The sequence below is a fragment of the Sphaeramia orbicularis genome, chromosome 19 (assembly GCF_902148855.1).
Source record: "Sphaeramia orbicularis chromosome 19, fSphaOr1.1, whole genome shotgun sequence".
Classification (NCBI taxonomy): Eukaryota; Metazoa; Chordata; class Actinopteri; order Kurtiformes; family Apogonidae; genus Sphaeramia; species Sphaeramia orbicularis.
Window position 1 is genome coordinate 3,667,486 of NC_043975.1, and position 14,375 is coordinate 3,681,860.

A 14,375-nucleotide genomic window follows, 5' to 3' on the forward strand; every position below is an offset into this window, starting at 1 on the left:
TAAAAAAAGAGTAATTTCCTTTTTTTTTTGTGGCTGTAGATGTCAAATAAGTCATTTACATCTCCTTTATCATTGCTCTGTGAGGAGGAGATGCTTCCTTTTTGGCCTCAGGAGATTTTTTTTCTTTTTAAATACCATTACCACTAATAATAATAATAATAATAATAATAATAATAATAATGATAGTTCACAGAATCAGGACAAGATCAATAAAACAATACAACAATAACATAAACATTATATACAAGAAAAGCACTTGGAGAGCGCAGACCTCTGCCAAGACAGATCTACCCCCACCCCCCCCACCCTCACCGGATCACCACCAAAATTGAACCATTTCTTCCTTGTGCCGGTATCAACATTTACTGAAAATTTCATGAAAATCCGTCCATAACTTTTTGAGTTATCTTGCTAACAAACAAACACGCATGCAAACACACAAAACAAAGTGATGACAATACCTCCTGGCAGAGGTAATGAGATTCTACTTTAAACAATGGCTAAGTTTATGTTTTTTCGTTGCAGTACCATAAGTGGCCACTGGGGGATTTGCACATGTGTCTCATATCTAATTCTGTTCATGTGACAGAGCCATCTCCGGGGCATTATGGGTAAGCTAATGCTAAATGCAAGCTTACTGACTAACATGCATTTGCATAACAACACCATGTTTCAGTTTTTTTTTTTAATGTGATCTATATATAACGGAGATGATTTATCGGGAAAAAAATGTGTTTTATTAAATAAACAGAAGCTCTGTGAGTCTGACTCAGCTGTCAATCACACCTGTCAATCAAAGCTGGACTCAGCAGACACTAAAGCTTCTACTGGACCTGAGATCTGAGTATACATTTAGAGATGGACCAGGTCATTATTACAGAATCCAAATAAGACAGATGGGACTAGTTAGTGGTGAAGGTGAATGTTCTGGGTTTAGACTCAACATGGAGCTGCTCAGTGTCTGTTTGTAGATGAAAATGTCTGATAAAATGGACCTTATCTGCTGTGGGAGACGCCTCAGAGTGGCGGATATTAAAGAAAAGGACACCGTGTTTGGGAGTGAGAAGTGAAACTGCTCCACTGGGTTTAATAAATGTGAAGCTGCAGCGGGTCGACGTATAAAATAAACAAAAAAACACAAAAACGTACATGTCCATCTCACAACTATGTCGATTTTCTGAGGTTTATCGTGTCCTGTGTCCAGAGACAGTATGACTTAAGAGATGCAACAAAACAAAAATGTGTTAAAAAAAAAAAAAAAAGATGCAACAAAATGAAAATCAAGTAAAAGATGCATGAAAATAAAAATGTAATATCAGGAAGTAATATGACAAAAATGACTTACTGCTACATTTTTATGCTGGATTTCACACATAAAACTAAATTAAATAGAATGCGTTCTTATTACATGAGTTTAAACCATTAAAACGTATGCATTAGCTGACACTGTGACCAAAATAAATCCTAAAATCCAAAGAAATAAGTCATAAATCAAAATAAACGTAGGTATTTCACCATAAAATATATACACACACACACACACACACACACAGAGACAGACAGAATAAAATAAAACTGCAAAGCACTAAAACATACTGTAAATTAAGTAGAATATTTACAAAATTAGACTAAACTTAAAAAAATAAGTCATGAATTTCCACAGATCTACATTTTTACTGACTCAAAACAATGAATATCTGTTTTTTGTTTATTTTTATGTTAACTTTGTTCTTCTTACGTCTTACTATTTTAATATTGTTACACATTTGACATCATCTTTGTTTTTCGAAGTCGATTCTTGTTGCTCATTGTGAGATCTCTGCTCTACATTTCACTCGCCAACATTTGGAAAAATAAATTCACACATCATATTATTGTGATTTATTTTCCTCTATAAATTTGTGATCCAATAAAAACAGCTTGGCAACGTATTTTAGATCCTACCACAGATTTACTGTATTATATTTACTTATTATTTACCATCACACATGTATAATAATGTCCCGGAAAATATGTTAATTTCAAGCCATTTTCCATCTGGTAACACTTTTTTACAGTGAAAGAATTTACTAGAAATGACAAAAATAGTTCTAATGTCCCTGTACGTCAGAGTCATGTTCTATCTGAATCAGTCCCAGTTGAATGTGTGAGGTTGTTCAGGTTCTGTTCTATGCTCCAGTCCTGGTTCTGTTCTATGTTCCAGTCCTGTGGTTCTGGATGCAGATCAATCCAACTATAGAAGTGGGCGGGACTTTCACTGGAGGAGAACTCAACTAACTCAATCACAGTCCATATATGACTTCAATCAGTGATCAATAGGAACTAGACTGATATCTGGAACCATTTATATGTTCTAAACCATCAAAATATGGACCATTATGAGTAAAGACACATTTATAATGATTGAAAAATTCATAAAAAAAATTCAAAATTTATCCAAACTGTGAACAAATTTTGCTGACACTGTCCTACTGAAGATACTTATAAAATTTGAAAAGAGTCCGTCCAGTAGTTACAGAGAAGAAAATGTTAATAATGAAGAGGACGATGACAAAGACACCAACGACACAGACACCAATGATGACAACGAAGATGAAGGCAACAGTGATGTAGATGATGACGTCAATGATGAACACGACAACAATGAAGACGACAACCAAGAAGACAACAATGAGGACAAAGACAACAGAGAAGACAGCGATGAAGAAAACTATGAAGACAACAACGACAAAGATGATGAAGACGACAACGATGAAGAAGGCAACGATGAAGAAGGCAACGATGAAGACAAAAACAATGATGAAGACGACGACAAAGATAACGTAGACGACAATGACGAAGACGGCAATGACAAAGATGACGAAGACAACAATGATGAGGACGACAACAAAGAGCACAAAGATGACAATGATAAAGAAGACAACAATGAAGACAACGACAAAGATGAAACAGACGACAATGATGAGGACGACAAAGATGACCACGATGAAGACAACAACAAAGATGAGGAAGATGACAACAATGAAGAAGAAGACAACGATGAAGAGGACAACAACAAAGAGGACAATGACAACGATGAAGATGACAAAGATGATGAAGAGGACAACAATGATGAAGACGACAATGATGAAGAGGACAACAATGATGAAGGCGACAACGAAGAAGATGCAACAATGATGAAGACGACAACAAAGAAGATGACAACGATGATGAAGACGACAACGCTGAAGACAACAACGAAGAAGACGACAACGATGAAGATGACAACAATGATGAAGACGACAACGATGATGAAGACGACAACGAAGAAGACAACAACGAAGAAGAGGACAACGAAGAAGAGGACAACGATGATGAAGATGACAACAATGAAGAGGACAACGACAAACATGACGAAGACGACAACGATGAAGACGACACAGCGCCTTCCCATCAGCTTTTGAGCTAAAACCTGAGATTCATCTTAAAAAAATCATGAGTCCAGTTATAAATAAAGCACTGATTGATGTTATTATTGCACTAAAAACATCAAAAATGCAAAGAAACATTTTTTCCTGGATTTTCCTCTCAGTGGTTCAGTGTCAGACATTAAAGGCTGATGAGGACGCTGTGTGGTTTCATCCAAACAAAACCTTAAATCCAGCAGGTTCATCACCTTCCACGGCTGTAAAACCAGTCCAGCTCTGACACACGCTGGACATTCTACTGTGGATGATTATTTCATGCGGTTAGCAGCACCTTCTCTTGTGTGGTTTAGTGGCCGTGCACGTCTACGCTCTGACTTATTCATAAAGCAGATGGAAGAACCAGGTCCTGCTGGAAAGCCTCGTCATCATGTGGTGGGTGGAGGAAGCAGCTCCGACCTGCAGGTTCTGTTCTGAAAGCCAACAGAACCTGCAGGAAACTGGGCTGGATGTGACGGGACGCACCGGTAAACAAGTCAACAAGTCAACAAGTCTGGTGTTTCCTCACCATGAAAACAATAATAAAACCTGGAGCATCTGTAACCATAAAAACCCAAACATCCACCACCGACCACAACCATCGACTGATCTAAACTGTTTAACACCTGCCGATCCAATAATCTGATCAATATGTGTAAATAACTGGTGTAAAATGCAGTTGTACCTCAATTATTCATAGGATAAAATGGATAAAAATCTGTAAAATGAGAATAACATGAGCAAAATACATGAAAAATAAGGAAAAATGAACCAAAAAGCCTTGAAATATGGTGTAAAAGGGAACAATTACCTCTAAAATGTTGAAAAAATGAGTAAAATACTTGAAAAACTAGCAGAGTTCATGATTTCATACCATCCAGAACCCTAAAAAACCAGAACCATCTACTGATCTAAACTATTTCATAACTGTTAATCCACTAAATCTATCAATACATGTAAATAATTGGTGTAAAATACAGTTCTTCATTTTTTTCATGGTCATCAGATATGACCCATTTGGACGTTCAGAGGCTCCATAGTTACCATGGAAACACTGTCATCTTCTACAACATTGATTCACCAGTAAAACCCATGGAGTTGGATCAGTGACAGTGGATGGAAACACTGGGTTTATTAAACAGTAAATAAAATGAATGAAAATGTACAAAATATTAAACAAAATAAACAAGAAAAGCACTCGGACAGTGCAGACCTCTGCCAAGACAGATCTGGCATAATAATGACTGAAATGTAGTTTTTAAAAAATTAAATAAATAAAAAGTAAAAGAGCAAGAAAAGGAACAAAAACAGCCAAAGTAACAAAATGAATAAAAAAAACATGATGAAAAATAATAAGCAGGGTGAGCAAAATAAACCACAAACTGAAAAAAAAGAAGAAAAAATAATAAATCCATGGAGTTGGATCAATGACAGTGGATGGACACACTGGGTTTATGTTCAGTTATTAATATATTTCACTGAAAAAGTCACATTTTCTTCAGCAAAATACTTAAAAAGTAGGGGTAAATGAACTAAAAAGCCTTGAAATATGGCATAAAAGTGAACAATTACCTCTAAAATGATGAAATGAGTAAAATACTTGGAAAAACTAGCAGAGTTCATCATTTCATACCATCCAGAACCCTGTATTCAGTCTGTTAGAGGTGGAACATTTAAAATTAGAGTCATAGATAAAAAGAAATGGTGACAGAAAATAAATAAAAACCATCTCTGAGGCATTTTGGAAGCAAAGCTAACAATTTAACCTATACTAACCAATGTAATGATATTTATCCCATAATATAAAACTATATTCTGACATTAGTCATTATTGTTTTATACCCCAGACTCCTGTTAGAAAAGAAACACCTGAATTCACTGTGTCCACATACTTTTGTCCACATAAAATAATAATAATAATAATAATAATAATAATAATAATAATTATTATTATTATTATTATTATTATTATTATTATTATTATTATTACTACTACTATGACAATGATAATAATAATAATAATAATAACAATAATAATAATGACGATAATAATAATGATGATAATGAAATTAATAATAATAATAATAATGATGATGATGATGATGATGATGATAATAATAATTATTATTATTATTATGACAATGATAATAATAATGATGATAATAATAATAACAACAATAATAATAATGACGATAATGATAATGAAATTAATAATAACAATAATAATAATGATGATGATGATAATAATAATAATAATAATAATAATAATAATAGTGTATTTACAGACTTGTGGTTCTTTATATAAACAGATCATATTTGGTTCCTCGTTCTGCCTCAGATTCTCAGCAGAACCACCTCAGTGGACGGCTTTTCCCTGCAGACCCACTGACCAGTGTGTGCTGCAGTGTTCCTCTGCAGCCTGATGATGATGATGGTGATGATGATGATGCCCCAGATGTGGACGTTCTAGAGGGGTTCTGGGTTCTGGGTTCTGTGCATGGGTCTGTACTAACGCAGCGGTCTGAGGACGTGTGGGCTGAGGGAATACCGACAGATACTCGCAGCCATGTAGGGTTTAGTTGGAAACTGGTGTAAAACGTCTTCATGACACTTCTAATGTCTGGCACATCCAGTCCACTGCCTTCGCCCACTCCCACAGACACGGGAAGGTAACTCACATCATATCTACTGAGCCGATCACTAACAGGAATAAAGCCTGGGTGACATTTATGACGGTCCACACACACACTTTCAGACGATGTGGGGAGGTCTGGTGTCTGTCAGAGGACGTTTGCATTCCAGCCTTCTATGGAGAGAGAGAGAGAGAGAGAGAGTGTCCACAGGAATCTATGGGGACGAGTGGACGAGTGGGACGAACAGAATATGATGAATACCAGCGAGGGATTAGTGTTTACGACACTGAAATTGGAGTCAGTTTTATTGTCAAAATACTTATGATAGATTACAGCAACAAAATGAATGGAACTAATCACTAAAAGGAAGCCAAAATGAAGAAAATAAAAAATAGAATGGACAAAACTGAATAATAAATACAAAATAATAACAAAAAATGGACAAAATATGATAAAAAACAATCAAAAATGAACAAAATAAAAAGTAAAATGAACAAAACCAAGTAATAAATGAACAAAATAATCAAAAAAATGCCCAAAATATAATTAAAAACAAAAAAGGAACAAAAATAAAAAGTGAAATGAACAAAACTGAATAATAAATGAACAAAATAATCTGAAAATGAATGAAATGTAATAAAAACCAAACAAAAATGAAATAAATAAAAAGTAAAATGACCAAAACCAAATAATAAACTAACAAAATAAAAAAAAGAACAAAATATAATTAAAAACAAACAAAAATTAACAAAAAAGTAAAATGAACACAACTGAATAATAAAGGAACAAAAATAATCCAAAAATGAACAAAATAAAATAAAAAAACAAACAAAAATGAACAAAATAAAAAGTAAAATGAACAAAACCGAATAATATGAAATAAAACGAAATAATCCAAAAATGAACAAAACATAATTAAATCCAAAACAAAAATGAACAAAATAAAAAGTAAAATGAACAAAACTAACAAATGAACAAAATGATCTAAAAAAATTTACAAAATGTAATGAAAAAAACAAACAAAAATGAACAAAACGGTCAAGAAAACAAAGAAAACTGAACAAAGTAATCAAGAAATTAAACACAAGATGAACAAAAAAATTAAGAAAACAAGCAAAACAGAAGAAAAATGAATAAAATAATGATTGAAACAAACTAAAAGGAACAAAATACTTAAGAAAACAAACAAAACAGAGGAAAATGAACAAAGCATAGCAACAACAAATAAAAGTATCAAGAAAACCAAAAATGAACAAAAAAAAAATGAACAAAAACAAAAAAAGAACAATGAATGAAATGAATGAAATAATTAATAAAACAAGCTAAAATGAATATACTTAAGAAAACAGAAAAAAACAGAAGAAAAATTAACAAAACATAACAAAATTGAACAAAAATGAAGAAAATAATGAAGAAAACAAACAAAAATGAACAAAATAAGCAACTGAATAAAGTAATTCACAAAATCAATTAAAAGAAACAGTTTCCACCTATAGTTGCTCAATAATGATGTTTACTCCCAGGATTTTTGGTGTTTTTCTGTCATACTGCTTTGCTCATGTGAAATTTCATCTCCCTTCTGTCCATTTAAACTCCATTTCCCATGAACACTTGCAGCATAAATGAACAAACTGTTGTTTTGCTGCAGCTTCACCATGAGAATCCACATCAGTTGGACTGGTTTCAGTGTTCAGATTCACAGACACTGGAGGTTATCAGTAAAACGCTGCAGAATAAACAGAGAAAACGCCGGCGTCTGCGCACAGAAGCGTCGTTTGTTACAATAAATACCAAGAAAGAGTGTGTGTGTGTGTGTGTGTGTGTGTGTGCGGCGTCTGAACAGCGGCGTCTTGACTTTTCATGTGGGTTTGTGTTGGAATCAGCGACAGAATGGCTTCCCTCGCTGGAGAAAAAACGTGGAGTTGGGCTGCATCTGCCCTCCTCCCACTCACACAGAAATAGACAGACATAAATTAGCATGTCTTCTATAGTCTACACAGTCATACACACACACACACACATACACACACACACACACACACACACGTACACAAACCAGAGCACAGGCATAAAAAAAAAAAAAAAAAAAAACAAGACTGAAAAAAAAGAAAAATCTGTTCTGAAAAAGCACATTAGAGTCAGTCCACCACAGTGGGACTTACACAACAGCTCATTCAACAGCAGCAGTCACTGGAAACATTAAAGATGACCTTCCTGAAATGCTGCAAAGGCTTCTGGGTAATCCAGAGGTAGACTGACAGTAACGGGAAAGAGGAAAACACCTTTAACCTGTTCCATCCATTAGACTGTACGTTCATGATGGTAACGGCATGTGCAGGGTTTGAATGTGTCCTCCATAATCTGAAGACAAAATTAAATCAGTGAAATTAACTAAAATAAGCAACGAAATGAAGAAAAGAGCGACAAAATGTACCCAGTGAGCAGGAAAAATGAGCAAAAAATGGATAATATGAACAAAGAAAATGAGCAAAACAACAGAAGCTTAACAAAATAATGAACAAAATAATGTGAAAAACGAAGAAAATAATGAACAAAATTAACAAAATATCAACAAAATTAATAAAATAACGAGCAAAATTAACAAAATAATGAGAAAAACAAACAAAATACTAACCAAAATGAACAAAATACTGACCAAAATGAACAAAACAATGACAAAATTGAACAAAATAATGACAAAAATGAACAAAATAACAAAAATGAACAAAACAACCAACAAAATGAATAAAATAACAAGCCAAATAAACCAAACTGAACAAAATAATGACAAAAACTAACAAAATAATGACCAACAGGAACAAAATAATCAACAAAATTAACAAAATAAAGAGAAAACTGAACAAAATACTGACCAAAATGAACAAAATAGTGACAAAACTGAGCAAAAATAATGTCCATTTCGTTTATATTGACGTGTTCAAGTTAAATCACCGTTGACTTCCTCTTAAATCGATGTTGCTCTTCCTGCCCCGCCTTCCTGCCTTCACTACGAACACGTTAACTCACAACCGCCACCAGGATTTGACGGATTTGGACTTGAACCGTACGAGCGCTGCCAACATTTCCCTGACAGCACGAGTATTACATGGTACAGACTTTGAATGTGTCCTCCATAATCCAAACCCTAAATTAAATCAATGAGATAAACTAAAATAAGCAACAAAATGAAGAAAAGAGCGACTGAACGTACACAGTGAGCGGGAAAAATGAGTAAAAAATAGATAATATGAACAAAGAAAATGAGCAAAACAACATAATGAACAAAATGAACAAAATAATGAGAAAAACAAGAAACTAATGAACAAAATGAGCAAAATAATGACAAATATTAACAAAATAATGAACAAAATGAACAAAATAATCAACAAAATTAATAAAATACCAGGCAAAATTAACAAAATGAGAAAAATGAACAAAATATTGACCTAAATTAACAAAATAATCAACAAAATTAATAAAATAACACGCAAAATTGACTGAATAATGAGAAAAATAAACAAAATGAACAAAATAATGACAGAAAGTGAACAAAATAATGACAAAAACTAACAAAATAATCACCAAAATGAACAAAATAATCAACAAAATTAACAAAATACAAGCCAAATAAACAAAAATGAACAAAATAATGACAAAAATGAACAAAATCATAACCAAAATGAACAAAATTATCAACAAAATGAATAAAACAACAAGCAAAATTCACAAAATAATGAGAAAAACAAGAAAATACTGAACATAATGAACAAAATAAGCAACAAAATGAAGAATAGAGTGACTAAATGTACACAGTGAGCAGGAAAAATGAGCAAAAAATGGATAATATGAGCAAAGAAAATGAGCAAAACAACAGAAACTTAACAAAATAATGAGCTAAATGAACAAAATAATGACAAAGATGAACAAAATAAGCAACAAAATGAAGAAAAGAGCGACTAAATGTATACAGTGAGCAGGAAAAATTAGCTATTACACCAATTATTGACATGTATTGATAGGATTAGTGGATCAGCAGGTATTAAACAGTTCAGATCAGTAGATGGTTCTGTTTTTATAGGGTTAACAGACTGAATACAGGGTTCTGGATGGTATGAAATGATGAACTAATTGTTCATTTTAATGACATATTTCAAAGCTTTTCGGTTCATTTTCCCCTATTTTTCAAGTATTTTGCTCATTTTCTTCTCATTTTACAGGTTTTTATACATTTCATCCTATGAATAATTGAGGTAAAACTGCATTTTACATCAATTATTTACATGTATTTTCTCTCTCTTTTTTTTTTTTTTATCATTTTAGAGGTAATTGTTCACTTTTATGCCATATTTCAAGGCTTTTTGGTTCAATTTTCCTTATTTTTCAAGTATTTTGCTCATTTTATCCTCACTTTACAGGCTTTTATACATTTTATCCTCTGAATAATTGAGGTACAACTGCATTTTACACCAATTATTGACATGTATTGATCAGATTTAGTGGGTCAGTAGTTATTAAACAGTTCAGATCAGTAGATGGTTCTGTTATTTTAGGGTTAACAGACTGAATACAGGGTTCTGGATGGTATGAAATGATGAACTCTGCTAGTTTTTTAAGTATTTAACTTTTTTTTTTTTTTTTTATTTTAGAGGTAATTGTTCACTTTTATGCCATATTTCAAGGCTTTTTGGTTCATTTTCCCTTATTTTTCAAGTATTTTGCTCAATTTATCCTCATTTTACAAGTTTTTATACATTTTATCCTATGAACAATTGAGGTAAAACTGCAATTTACATCAATTATTTACATGTATTTTCTCTCTTTTTTTTAATTATTATTTTAGAGGTAATTGTTCACTTTTATGCCATATTTCAAGGCTTTTTGGTTCATTTTCCCTTATTTTTCAAGTATTTTGCTCATTTTATCCTCACTTTACAAGTTTTTATCCATTTTATCCTATGAATAATTGAGGTCAAACTGCATTTTACACCAGTTATTGACATGTATGTATTGATCAGATTAGTGGATCAGCAGGTATTAAACAGTATAGGTCAGATTTAGTGGCTCAGTTACAGTTTAGATCAGTAGATGGTTTTGGTCGTCAGTGGATGTTTGGGTCTTTAAGGGTTAAAAACAAACTGTGAGAAAATGTTGGCATTACTACGGCGCTGCACAGGTTTATTTTTGGTGTTTTTGGAAGGCCCTCTATGGGTGGGACACCACAGGGTTAATGGTTGGACACAGCAGAGTTAATCCTATTCCATTTTCATCCCGTCTCTGTTCTCTCTTTACATAAGTGACTGTCGTTACATCACTCAGACCAAACTCAGCCCTTTTTGTGCTGAGTGTGAGCGTCGTCATCGTCAGAGCTGTCAAACACACATTTATTTTTATAAGTACTCCATTCTGTTTCTGTAAAAAGCTCACACTTGGAGCGTGGTGGTGTTATTTTATCTTTAGGCACTGGACCGCCTCCCTAACCCAAGCGGCCCTCATCCTGCCACTCCACCGCCAGTTCACAGCTCCAGCAGATCTGCATAAAGGCTCAGTGGGCTGAAGGTGGAGGAGGAACAGGGGGATCTGCAGCAGGATCTTCACAGGACGATAAAGGGCTCTGCAGGTCTACCAGCCTGACAGACCACACAGGTACAGTTTCCTCAGGCTTTGTGTCTGGAAGAACCTTCACAGTGAATCTACAGGAGGAAACAGGGACGCTAAAGCTGAGTCCATGTCAAATCCTTCAGCTATAAATACGATACGCTGAGTGGAAATAACCCTGTGGTACGGGTACTTCACAAAGTTACAACATACAACTGCACTGGAACAGGTACATTAGGGCATCTGAGTGGATTTAATACCATCTTCTGCTCTGTGATCATTAAACTATATACATATACATATTGTGTATACCATAATATTATAACATAATAAGGCACTTATTATGATTATTATTATTATTTTTTTTATTATTACTACTACTTTGCCACTTGTTTCTACTAGTACATTCCAATGTACAATTGCGTTGTTGTTGCTATTGTTTTCTTTTTTTTTTTTTTTTTTTTTATATATTTAGAATTTTATAGTAATATAATTGTATTGCTTTTTTCTTGTGCTATTTCTTGTGTGTATATCTGGTTTTTGTGCTGCTTTTGGAACCGCAATTTCCTGAGGGCTCTGCCCAAAGGATCAGTAAAGTTCTATCTAATCTAATCTAATCTAATGTCATATAATGTAATGTAATGTAATATAACATAACATAATATAGCACAAGAAAAGCAGTCGCAGTGTGCAAATCTCTGCCAAGGCAGATCAGTCATCGTCCCCCCCCCCCCCCCCCCCATCACCACCAAATTTAATCATTTCTTCCTTGTGCCAGTATCAACATTTCCTGAAAATTTCATCCATATCTGTCCATAACTTTTTGAGTTATCTTGCTAACAAACAAACAAACAAACACACAAAGCAAAGTGATCACAATCCCTCCTGGCGGAGGTAATAAACCCCTGTCCTCACATGTTTTACTCATTTTTTCATCATTTTACAGGTAATTGTTCACATTTATGCCATATTCCAAGGCTTTTTGGTTAATTTTTCAAGTATTTTACAGGTTTTTATATATTTTATCCTATGAATAATTGAGGTAAAACTGCATTTTACACCAATTATTGACATGTATTGATCAGATTTAGTGGATCAACAGGTGTTAAACAGTTTAGATCAGTAGAGGGTTCTGTTTTTTTAGGGCTAACAGACTGAATATGGGGTTCTAATGCTGCATAAATGCACAGACAGAATGATCCATATGAGTGATTACAGCAGAAGTATGAAGCTGTAACCCCTGTCCTAACACGTTCATCCATCACCAGTGTGAGTGTGAGTCCATGTGCCATTATGCAGATGCAGTAGATACTGTACGTCAGCCCACACACCTCCATGAACCACGAGCCTCCAGCTGACGACCCAACACATTCCACACACAGCTAATGCAGCGTGGATGTTTCAGCAGCTGTTCATCATCCTCCGTGTTGTCAGCACCTCTACACACAGTCATTAAGGGAACCCACCCGGGCCGGATCACATTTCAGGAAATGCAGCGGCGGTGACGTGCACGCTACAAGAGTCCTGGTGTCTGTGCACGTCTTTCATCCTTCAGTCCACATTAAGACCTAATGCGCAGACACGCCGCTACGCTGCAGGAGAAACGCATTAAACAACCTCAGCTGCACCATTCGTTTCAATCAGCATCTCAGCTCTGACAACACAATGAAAACGACAAGGTTTGGACGTACGGCTGTGCTGTAAAGGTTAAATATGTACCAGTTATCCACCCAAATCCAACCCTGAGCTTCAAAGAACTCCTCAAACTCCTTCAGCTGGGATGTATTTTTGCTTTATCCACACGCACACGGAGGTAAATCATATCTAATGCATATAAAACACAAACAGGCTGGACGGAACGTCGCACAAACACACACTTTGCACATTCGACATGTTTACGCTGCATCAGCAGAAAAGACCAATTAAGCTGTTTGTGATGAAATACAACATTAATAACTGGAAGGCGAGCGTCTGCAGAGGATTTCACTGGGATCACATACACTAGTGTTTGCATCTCTAACTCAAATATGAAAACACAAACTGCTCACAGGTAAATACTAGGGCTGTGTATCGGCAAGAATCTGGCGATACGATACAAATCACAATACTAGGATCACGATACGATATATTGTGATATATCACAATACTGTTAAAAAGGCAAATTTTTAAAATTGGTTTTGTTTCTTTTTTAAAAGATTATCTCCCAGAAGAATTTAATTACACCAGAAATCTGCACAAATACTAAACACATTTTTATTTGATCCCAACAGGATCTAATGCTATATCACAAAATGTTCCTGTGTTCAAACTTAAATTATGTTTTCCAGACATTACAGTTTAAGATCCTGTTCAAATGCTCATATTCTATTAGTTCAGAACTAACATCAGAACAGTATTTTTGTGCAATCCCAACAAAGGAACTAAAATTATTTAATAAAAGAGGGTTAAATAATAAGAAATAAAATATAAACAAGAGAAAAACAGAAAAACTAAAATGAACCTCCACAATATCTACATTTGAGTAAATACCTAAAAGTATCGATACAGTACTTTTTAATATCGATACAGTTTTGTGAAATGAAATCTCACGATATATTGCAGAACCGATATTTTCTTACAGCCCTAGTAAATACAGTGGACCAGTCAAGAGACACTGGAGGTTTATGGGAGTTCAGTGGAGGTTTGGATGAGACTGTAGATTAAA